The sequence below is a fragment of the Chenopodium album genome, chromosome 27, assembly GCF_948465745.1.
Source record: "Chenopodium album chromosome 27, dcCheAlbu1.1, whole genome shotgun sequence".
NCBI lineage: Eukaryota > Viridiplantae > Streptophyta > Magnoliopsida > Caryophyllales > Amaranthaceae > Chenopodium > Chenopodium album.
This window is the reverse complement of record NC_137860.1, coordinates 16,098,675-16,109,265: the sequence shown is the minus strand read 5'-3', so window position 1 is coordinate 16,109,265 and position 10,591 is coordinate 16,098,675. Positions and strand designations below refer to the sequence as shown.

General features: G+C 38.6%; 2 non-coding genes across 2 annotated transcripts; both read left to right on the top strand.

The window, feature by feature from the left end:
- The first annotated feature begins 1,890 nt into the window (after positions 1 to 1,890).
- On the top strand, positions 1,891 to 1,996 carry LOC145621746 (small nucleolar RNA R71). Its single transcript, XR_014108546.1, has one exon. It is a non-coding gene; the product is annotated as a small nucleolar RNA R71 (small nucleolar RNA).
- Positions 1,997 to 10,227: 8,231 nt separating this feature from the next.
- On the top strand, positions 10,228 to 10,333 carry LOC145621745 (small nucleolar RNA R71). The gene has a single exon (XR_014108545.1). It is a non-coding gene; the product is annotated as a small nucleolar RNA R71 (small nucleolar RNA).
- Positions 10,334 to 10,591: the final 258 nt, after the last annotated feature.

Genomic DNA, 10,591 nt, shown 5'->3' with positions numbered 1-10,591 from the left:
ACAAGGGACAAAGACTCATGTGTTGGTTTCAAATCAAAACTTTCCTCATTCTTACCAATTCTCAAGGTAATACGACCTCTCTTAACATCTATCAAGGCTCCCGAGGTGGCTAAGAAAGGCCTTCCTAAGATGATAGGGATATGTTCATCTTCCGCAATCTCAAGCACAATGAAATCAACGGGAATGGTGAACTCTCCTATCTTGAGAGGAACATCCTCAACTCTCCCCTTAGGAAACTTGATAGACCGATCGGCCAATTGAAGGGTCATATTGGATGGAAGGAGTTCACCTAGCTTAAGTTTATTAAAGACGGAATAAGGCATGATACTAACACTAGCACCAAGATCACAAAGAGCATTTTGGAACAATTTTCCTTTGATTTTGCAAGGTACGGAGAAATTTCCGGGATCCTTCAACTTTTGGGGTAAGTCGTTTTGAAAAAAGGCACTAAAGCACTCCCCTAGATTCACCGGTTCCACCAAATTGCAATCTCTCTTACCGCTCAAAATTTCCTTAAGAAACTTAGCATAGTTTGGCATTTGTTCTAAAACATCGGTAAAAGGAAGAGTAAGATGAAGTTGCTTAAGCATGTCGATGAATTTCCCAAATTGCTCATCCAATTTATGCCTATTGTGCCTTTGGGGGTAAGGAAGTCTAGGTTTGTAAACCTCATCTTGCTTTCGCTCTTTCTCCTTAGTCTTATCATTGGAATCCTCACTCAACTTGCTAGGCTCTTCATTCTTATTCTCTTCACTCAAATCATTCTCTTTTTCACTCTCCTTACTCTTCTTAGGAACACTCTCTTTAAGGACCTTACCACTCCTAGTGGTCATAGCACACATCGGTTCCCTAGAATCAACTTCTTGAGAGGGAAAAAGAGATGGACTAGCACAATCTTTCAAAGGGTTGGCTAGTTGAACGATTTGGTTCTCAAGCATCTTTCCATGAGTAAAAAGGACCTCAAACATTTTATTACAAGACAATGTGAATTCATTCAACATCTTAGATTGATCCATCATGAAATTTTCTAGCCTATTCAATTGGGATTGTTGAGTAAAGAAATCATCACCTTGGCTTTGAGTCTTTGGAGTAATTTGGGGTGGGGTATCTCTTTGAACATCATTTTGAAAATTTCCCCTACCTTGATTACTCCAATTACCCTTACCATGATTTTGGCCGAAATTTTAATTATGGTTACCATAACCTTGGTTATGATCCCCATATTCTTGGCCATAGCTTTGATCATTACAACAAAAGTTGTTATGGTTACCACAAAATTCTTGGGTCACACGGTTACCATTATCACTCTTTTGGTTGTAATTATCATAGCTCCCATTATTGTGATAATTCATATTCCCAACAATCTTTTGAGCATTAAATCTAGGTCCAAAATCATTATTATCATCACAATTCACACGCACATTCTCATATCCATCATATCTATCACAAGAAACATTTGAGCAATTAGAAGCATCATGATCATTCTTGCCACACATATCACAAACCAAGCATTCTCTAATCATGCAACAAGAAGCAAAAAGAGGGTTAGAGTAGGAAGATGTACCTCTCCCCTTAAATTGGGAGGGAAAACTAGAAGCTTGTGAAGGACTCTCGAGCCTGTTCTTGAGAGAATTCACCTCCTTTCCTAACTCCGAGACCATTGTGGACAATTCGTTGATGACATAAGATTGATCGGTTGAGCAACTTGTGCTTGTCGATTCCCTCTCTACATCATGCTAATCCATGTAATTCCTTACCACATCATCTATTACATCCACAACCTCTTCTTCCGTCTTGTTCATGATTGGCCCTCCGGCTCCGGCATCTAGGCTCGATCTACCTTGAAAGCTCAAACCACTATAGAAGATTTGGATCACTTGATATGTTGGAATTCCGTGGTGAGGACATTCCCTTTGGTAGTCCTTGTACCTCTCCCATGCTTCATAGAGATTCTCTCTAGGCAATTGCTTAAAACTTTGGATTAAGGCTCTAGCCTCCGCCGTCTTCTTTGGTGGGTAGAAACGGGACAAGAAAGCTTTTGTGACATCATCCCATGTCTTCAAGGAATTGGGCTTCACTTCTTTGTCTAGCCATTCCAAAGATCTTCCTATGAGAGAGAAAGGGAACAACTTAAGGCGGATAAATTCTTGAGAAACTCCATTGACATTGATAGTGTTGCAATATTTTTCAAACTCCTTAAGATGGTTCAATGGGCTCTCGTTCTTTGCCCCACTATATTGTCTCCTCTCAATTAGGGTGATCATTGCCGGCCTAATTTCAAAATCGCTTGCCGGTGTTGTAGGTGGAGCTATGCCGCTCTCATACCTATATGCACCGGGCACTCCAAGTTCCTTCAAGGCAACTCTTGAATTACCTCCCATGGCTAGGGATCTAAGCACACAAAACTCAAAGAAAATGTTAGTAGCACGGCTACAAGTGTAGCCTAAAGTGTAAAATCTTTTTGTATTTTGCAAATAAAGTGGAATAGACTCAACAACAACATGCATTCAAAGCACCATTCCCCGGCAACGGCGCCATTTTGATGGGAAGGAGAACGGTAGGTCGTTGGGCTACCACCCCACCCAATCAAACAAAATTTGTAACTTAACAAACCCCTATTTAGTGTAGTGGTAAGTTAAGGTCGAACCCAAAGGAATGGAGGTCAAATGCACGATGCCTAAGTTAAGCTATTCCGAAGTCTAGTAGGGGTTTAAGGTAGAAACTAAAGCTAAACTAGGCAATGCAAAAGGCTTTTACTAAATGAATGCTAAGGCACTAGGGGAATGGATCCATATGCATCAACGATGAAGTTCAATCAACTTGGGGAATTAACCAATCAAGTCAAGCAATGTGAGGGAAAACCGAAATTTCAACCAAGAGAGTACATCAAGCTATTCTCCTAGAGGTCTAATTAGCGTCAACTACATCAAACAATAGCTAGGAAACATCACAAGATATCTCAATCGAGTAAATGTAAGCCACAAATCAATGGTCCGTATCAATGTGAACTCACAATGCAATCTAGTGTGAATAACAAGGGTGATCAAGCCTAATCAAGCACACACATGCACAAAATCAATCAACCAATTTAATCACATCATCAACTCAATCAATTTCCCCCAAGTTAATCTCAATTCATCATCAATACATGCTTCACCACTACCCTAGCAAATAAACTACTCACAATCCATAAAGAACAACAAAATCAAAGCTAAACTAATCATCATTCCCAAATTCATCAATTGAAATCAAATTGAAACCAACAAATTCAATCAAATCAATCAAACTATCAATTAACCAAATCAAACAACAATACTAATGAAATCAAACATTGAATTGCATTAAAGAGTAAAGAATCCTTACAAACTTGATAGAAATCAAATCAAATGAAGCAATCTTCAATCATCAATCATCAAACCCACACTTTCTCTCTCTAAAATCTAATCTAATCTAATTCTCTAATTGTCTAATTGTTTTTCTCTCTACCCAAAAATGGGTATTTATAAATACAAGGATTAAAAGAAAATAAAAGAGAAAAGAAAATAAAATAAAAGAGAAAAGGAAATAAAAATAAAAGGAAAGGAAAAGAAAAGAAATAGAAATAAAAATAAGAAAAGAAAAGGAAGGGAAAAAGCAAAATAGAAAATAAAAGGGAAAATGAGAAAATGAAAATTCCCCTCAAGCAGGGCTCGAAACTGAGCTTCAAGGATGGGAATTAATCCCATGTTTCGCACCAAAATCGAACCCAACTGAACGCTTCATCATCAATCAATGCTTCAACTCGAATCCAGCTATGTGCGGCCGCATTCTTTGAATGTGCGCCCGCACCTGTTGAGGTACAAATGAAGTCGGAGCTGTAGAGGTGTTGCCGGAGGTGATAGGTGGCGCAATTGTTGCGGAAGCTTGCTGGAGCTGCGCCGCTGCTTGGAGCTGCTTCAATTGTTGTTGTTGTGTGAGGTAGAAGGAGGAATTGGTGGCTGTTGATTGATGCGGGAGCTGCGGTGTTGCGTGGGAGGCTGTGATGATTTGGGGGTTCGATTGGTGGCGGAAATAAAGGGGTATTGGTGGTGAGAATTGGAGGAGTTTGGTGGCTAACTGGTGGCGGTTAATTGAGGGAAGAAAGGTGGTTTGCGTGGTGGAGTTGTTGGTGTTGCGTTGCTGCGTGTGCGGTGGTGTTGCGTGAGGTAGGTAGGCGCAATTGGTGCTGTGTGAAGTAGCTGCGCGAGTTGTTGCGGGGTATGAGGCAGCAGGGGCTTCATTGAGAGGAGTTGAAGTTGAAGCAAGGAGTGTGGGAACAGGGGAGTTGTTGGAGGAGTTCCTGCCTGCTGAGTTCACCATCAGCATCACCACCATGATGGTGATGAAGACATAGGAAAGCAGTAGCTATCACCAAATTGGACATTGGGACAAACACCTACAACACACATAAAACCGAGAAATAAAATAAAGTAAAATAAAACTAAAACTAACAAATAAAAGTAAAAGAAATAAAATGAAAATGAAAATGAAAATAATAAAGGAAAGAAAATATAATAAAATGAAAATAAAATAAACTAAGGAAAATGAAATAAAAATAAAATCAAATAAACTAAAATAAAATAAAACTAAATCTATAAAATCTAAAATAGAGAGAAAACAACTAAAATAAAGAAAATAAAAGAAATAAAAGAGAAAATACTAGAAAACCATAGAAATGCTCAAAAGCCGTAAAATAAGAGAAGAAAGGTAGAATAGAGAGAGAAAGCATAAAACCGAACATTTATTGAGCAAGAAAGCTATGAAAAGAGGATAAAAAGGACCTAAATGCCCATCAAATGTGTGCCATTTATGACACACATCAAATGCCCCCAAGCTTACCTTTTGCTCGTCCTCGAGCAAAACAAGACCAAGGGAGTAGAAATGACGAGCTTATTAAAACAAAGTAAACAAGACTCAAGCTAAGAATATACACTAAGACTCACTGTCGTAGGAATCACGGTTGCTTTTAGCTACAACAAGCCCTTTAAACCCCAAAGTCGCCTATGAGGACGAGTGAGGTCTCGTAAGGGTATCCTAAGAGTTGACCCATAACTCTCCACCAAACATCAATGAGGCAAACCATAAAAAAAAAGAAAGAAAATGAAATAAAAACAAACCTTTGCGAAATGAACCAACATAAAGACTATAATGCAAATGAATGACAATCTTTCTCAAGTAGTTAAGGTATGCATATTTCAAGATATCCAAGGTTGATTGAAACATAGGGTATGCTAGGCATAGGAACTAGTCATCACAATCCACGTTCATCCCAAACAATCTTACCGCGTTCTCCCTACTAGTCTCAAATCTCCCCTTAGTGAGTGTCCAAATGATTCCTCGAAGGAACCGGAAAAAGAATTATTTTTAGGCTACTCGACAATCTTGACTATGCATCCCCTTTCCTTAGGCAATGACCCATGATGCCCTCCCCCGAATAGTGACTCAACTATCTAGGTCAAAAGGTCTTTTCCCAAGGTTGTAACGTAAGGCAATAAGGGTGAAGGTAGGCTAAAATTTAAAATTTGGTGGTTTTCCTAATAGTGAAGCAAAGAATGCGCATATCTTTACACCAAGACTAAGTTGTCACCAAACAAAAACAACACCCCCAAGCTTACTTGAAGCTATACTCACAAAAATATATACAAAAAGCGTACACGCTTCTCCCCCAAGCTAAAACGAAGCATTGTCCTCAATGCTTAGAAGGAGAAAAGATACATCAAAATATTTTTGAATTTTTTTTCATTTTTTCAATTTTTTTTGTTTTTTTTTATTGTTATACAAATTTGCAATGTCCTTGCCTTATACTTAATTCGGACGGCTTTTTCTATATGCAACTTATTAGTCCATGCCTTTTATGAAGTTGGACGGCTTTTTCACAAAGATTTGCCATTATTCACAAAGAAAATCTTATCACAAATTTGCATTCATAAAAACCAAAACTCCAACTCATCTACCACAATCTCCATCTCAAATGATCATTATGCTTCACAAAAACCAAGAAAAGTAGAAAATGAAACAAAAGGTCAAATAACTAAAGATATGGCTTGAAAAGAAGGGATAAGGCTCAAATGGTTGCAAGAAGGCAAATGTAAACCCAAAAATAGGAAAATAACAAAATATAACAAAAGTGAAAAATACCACCCCGAAAAATGTGCCTTTGTCCTTCCTAGATAGTTCGGTCTCGGGTTTGAGAATCATACATCAAGCTTTATTAGATAAGGTTTGCATAGTAAAGGATCCACGCCGCTCATTCAAGGAATGTTGAAGGCTAGAAAAACAAGTAACCTCACAAGGATGTGGCAAAAACTCACTAATGGTGTCAAATTGACTATAGGGAGCAACTACCAACATGCCACAAACAAGTAGAATCCGGCTTCATGATCCTCCTAGTTCAAACCAACTACCCTAGCATACACCTATCCTAGAGTCAACCGAACATAGTCTCAAACCGTGCATACCTTTACAACCTAGGAAGAAAATCATGCAAAAGACAAAGTCCAATGTACAAAGTCCAATTCAAAAGAAAAGTGAAAAATAAGGCCTCAAAATCATACCACAAAGAAAAATGAAAGAAAATAAAAGAAAATAAAAGCAAAGTAATGGAACATAGAAAAGGAAAATAGGAGAAATAATATGAAATGGACTAGAAGGCAAGTTAAACACATAAGAATCCCAATTGGCAAACAAGTGATCGATCGACATCATCGTCATCGATCCCAAACACATTACGTGTTAACAAGCATCCATCCTCGAACCATTCAACTTCCCTTAAACTAATCCTATTCTATGCAACCAAGAAAAATAAAGAGAAAAATAAGAAAGATCTCACCGGCTCCAAACTTAGCAAAAATTAACGAAGCAAGTAGAAACCACCTCGTTGCATTCCATCCAAAAGCTTCTTCAAGAAACCAAGTAAGAAAAGGAAAATAAAAGAAACTATAAACAAAGAAAATGGTTAGTAACTTCAAAACAAAGAAAAGAAAACAACAAATAAAAGGAAACTAAACTAAGCAAAAAGTATATACAACTAAAGGAAATAAAAGCTAAACTAATCAAAGAGTAAAAAAAGAATAAAAGAAAGGAAACTAAAGAAGCAAGAAAGTAACTAAACAAACTAAAGAACTAAACTAAACTACAAGATTTTGAATTAAAGGATTTTTGATGGTGAATGGTGAGTGAGGAGTGTGCACAAGTGAGGAGGGTTTGAGAGGGAGAGCGTGAGGTAGGAGATGAGGAATGAGGGAATGAATGAAAGAAGAAGGAAGAAGAAATAAAAGGGAACGGCTACAGGGGGGTGTGCGGCCGCACTTGTAGCTTGTGCGCCCGCACATGCAAGGTGTGCGCCCGCACACACCTGATGTGCGGCCGCACCTTGCTGTGCTTCTCCGTTCTTTCTTTTCCTCTTATTTTTGATACTCACTGACCACTTGGGTGCGCACATGAATCATGATGGTGATGAGGAACACCATAGGCAGTAGCTAAAATCATTTTCAAAGCCCTCAAAGTTGAAAATTCATGTGCTCACCACAAGAACTCACTAAGTATCAATTTCCTCCAACTTTCAAAACATGCATTTCCTATCTTACCTCTCTAAAATTCTTACCCTTTTTTACCTCAAATTTCGATCGAAATCGAAAACATTCATGATAAGTGCCGCAAACACCTTCCATTCACCATGCATTCTCGAAGAAATCCAATCTCGCAAAGTTCATCCTAAAAAAATCCAAACAAGTAGAAAAGTGAAAGCAAAGAAAAAGTAATAAAAGAAACCAAAACAAAAAACAAAAAAAAAAAACTCAAAAATCAAAAAGAAAAGTTAGAATCTCCGGGTTGCCTCCCGGGAAGCGCTTGCTTAAGGTCCTAAGCTCGACCCTTCCTCCAAATCATGGAGGGTCAAAGAACACCACCTTCTTCAAGGTAGTAGAAAGAACAAATTCCTCTTCAACTTCTAGCAACTTCTCGTTGTTGCTTGATAAGCTTTCATACAAAGACCTTTCAAATGCGAGCTTTTCTTTCCTCAACTTCATTCTCTTTCTCTTTTTCTTAGAAGCTCGGGCTCTTTTCTTTGTAAATGGTCCTTCACCATCTAAACTCATAGAAACATCACCTTCATCTTGAGGATGGAGTTCAAACCAATGAGGAATATCAACTTCCTCCTCGTCCATAAGCTTGGGAATCATCACTTTATCTTCACTAACCTTCTTGCAATCACAACTCAAAAGCACATCATCATTATTCTCAAGAAAATCGGTATGTGAAGAATCAATTGTGCATGCATCATCAATAGGGCGAGGGGAATTAACACACATAATTCCTTTTACAAGGGACAAAGACTCATGTGTTGGTTTCAAATCAAAACTTTCCTCATTCTTACCAATTCTCAAGGTAATACGACCTCTCTTAACATCTATCAAGGCTCCCGAGGTGGCTAAGAAAGGCCTTCCTAAGATGATAGGGATATGTTCATCTTCCGCAATCTCAAGCACAATGAAATCAACGGGAATGGTGAACTCTCCTATCTTGAGAGGAACATCCTCAACTCTCCCCTTAGGAAACTTGATAGACCGATCGGCCAATTGAAGGGTCATATTGGATGGAAGGAGTTCACCTAGCTTAAGTTTCTTAAAGACGGAATAAGGCATGATACTAACACTAGCACCAAGATCACAAAGAGCATTTTGGAACAATTTTCCTTTGATTTTGCAAGGTACGGAGAAATTTCCGGGATCCTTCAACTTTTGGGGTAAGTCGTTTTGAAAAAAGGCACTAAAGCACTCCCCTAGATTCACCGGTTCCACCAAATTGCAATCTCTCTTACCGCTCAAAATTTCCTTAAGAAACTTAGCATAGTTTGGCATTTGTTCTAAAACATCGGTAAAAGGAAGAGTAAGATGAAGTTGCTTAAGCATGTCGATGAATTTCCCAAATTGCTCATCCAATTTATGCCTATTGTGCCTTTGGGGGTAAGGATGTCTAGGTTTGTAAACCTCATCTTGCTTTCGCTCTTTCTCCTTAGTCTTATCATTGGAATCCTCACTCAACTTGCTAGGCTCTTCATTCTTATTCTCTTCACTCAAATCATTCTCTTTTTCACTCTCCTTACTCTTCTTAGGAACACTCTCTTTAAGGACCTTACCACTCCTAGTGGTCATAGCACACATCGGTTCCCTAGAATCAACTTCTTGAGAGGGAAAAAGAGATGGACTAGCACAATCTTTCAAAGGGTTGGCTAGTTGAACGATTTGGTTCTCAAGCATCTTTCCATGAGTAAAAAGGACCTCAAACATTTTATTACAAGACAATGTGAATTCATTCAACATCTTAGATTGATCCATCATGAAATTTTCTAGCCTATTCAATTGGGATTGTTGAGTAAAGAAATCATCACCTTGGCTTTGAGTCTTTGGAGTAATTTGGGGTGGGGTATCTCTTTGAACATCATTTTGAAAATTTCCCCTACCTTGATTACTCCAATTACCCTTACCATGATTTTGGCCGAAATTTTAATTATGGTTACCATAACCTTGGTTATGATCCCCATATTCTTGGCCATAGCTTTGATCATTACAACAAAAGTTGTTATGGTTACCACAAAATTCTTGGGTCACACGGTTACCATTATCACTCTTTTGGTTGTAATTATCATAGCTCCCATTATTGTGATAATTCCTATTCCCAACAATCTTTTGAGCATTAAATCTAGGTCCAAAATCATTATTATCATCACAATTCACACGCACATTCTCATATCCATCATATCTATCACAAGGAACATTTGAGCAATTAGAAGCATCATGATCATTCTTGCCACACATATCACAAACCAAGCATTCTCTAATCATGCAACAAGAAGCAAAAAGAGGGTTAGAGTAGGAAGATGTACCTCTCCCCTTAAATTGGGAGGGAAAACTAGAAGCTTGTGAAGGACTCTCGAGCCTGTTCTTGAGAGAATTCACCTCCTTTCCTAACTCCGAGACCATTGTGGACAATTCGTTGATGACATAAGATTGATCGGTTGAGCAACTTGTGCTTGTCGATTCCCTCTCTACATCATGCTAATCCATGTAATTCCTTACCACATCATCTATTACATCCACAACCTCTTCTTCCGTCTTGTTCATGATTGGCCCTCCGGCTCCGGCATCTAGGCTCGATCTACCTTGAAAGCTCAAACCACTATAGAAGATTTGGATCACTTGATATGTTGGAATTCCGTGGTGAGGACATTCCCTTTGGTAGTCCTTGTACCTCTCCCATGCTTCATAGAGATTCTCTCTAGGCAATTGCTTAAAACTTTGGATTAAGGCTCTAGCCTCCGCCGTCTTCTTTGGTGGGTAGAAACGGGACAAGAAAGCTTTTGTGACATCATCCCATGTCTTCAAGGAATTGGGCTTCACTTCTTTGTCTAGCCATTCCAAAGATCTTCCTATGAGAGAGAAAGGGAACAACTTAAGGCGGATAAACTCTTGAGAAACTCCATTGACATTGATAGTGTTGCAATATTTTTCAAACTCCTTAAGATGGTTCAATGGGCTCTCGTTCTTTACCCCACTATATTGTCTCCTCTCAATTA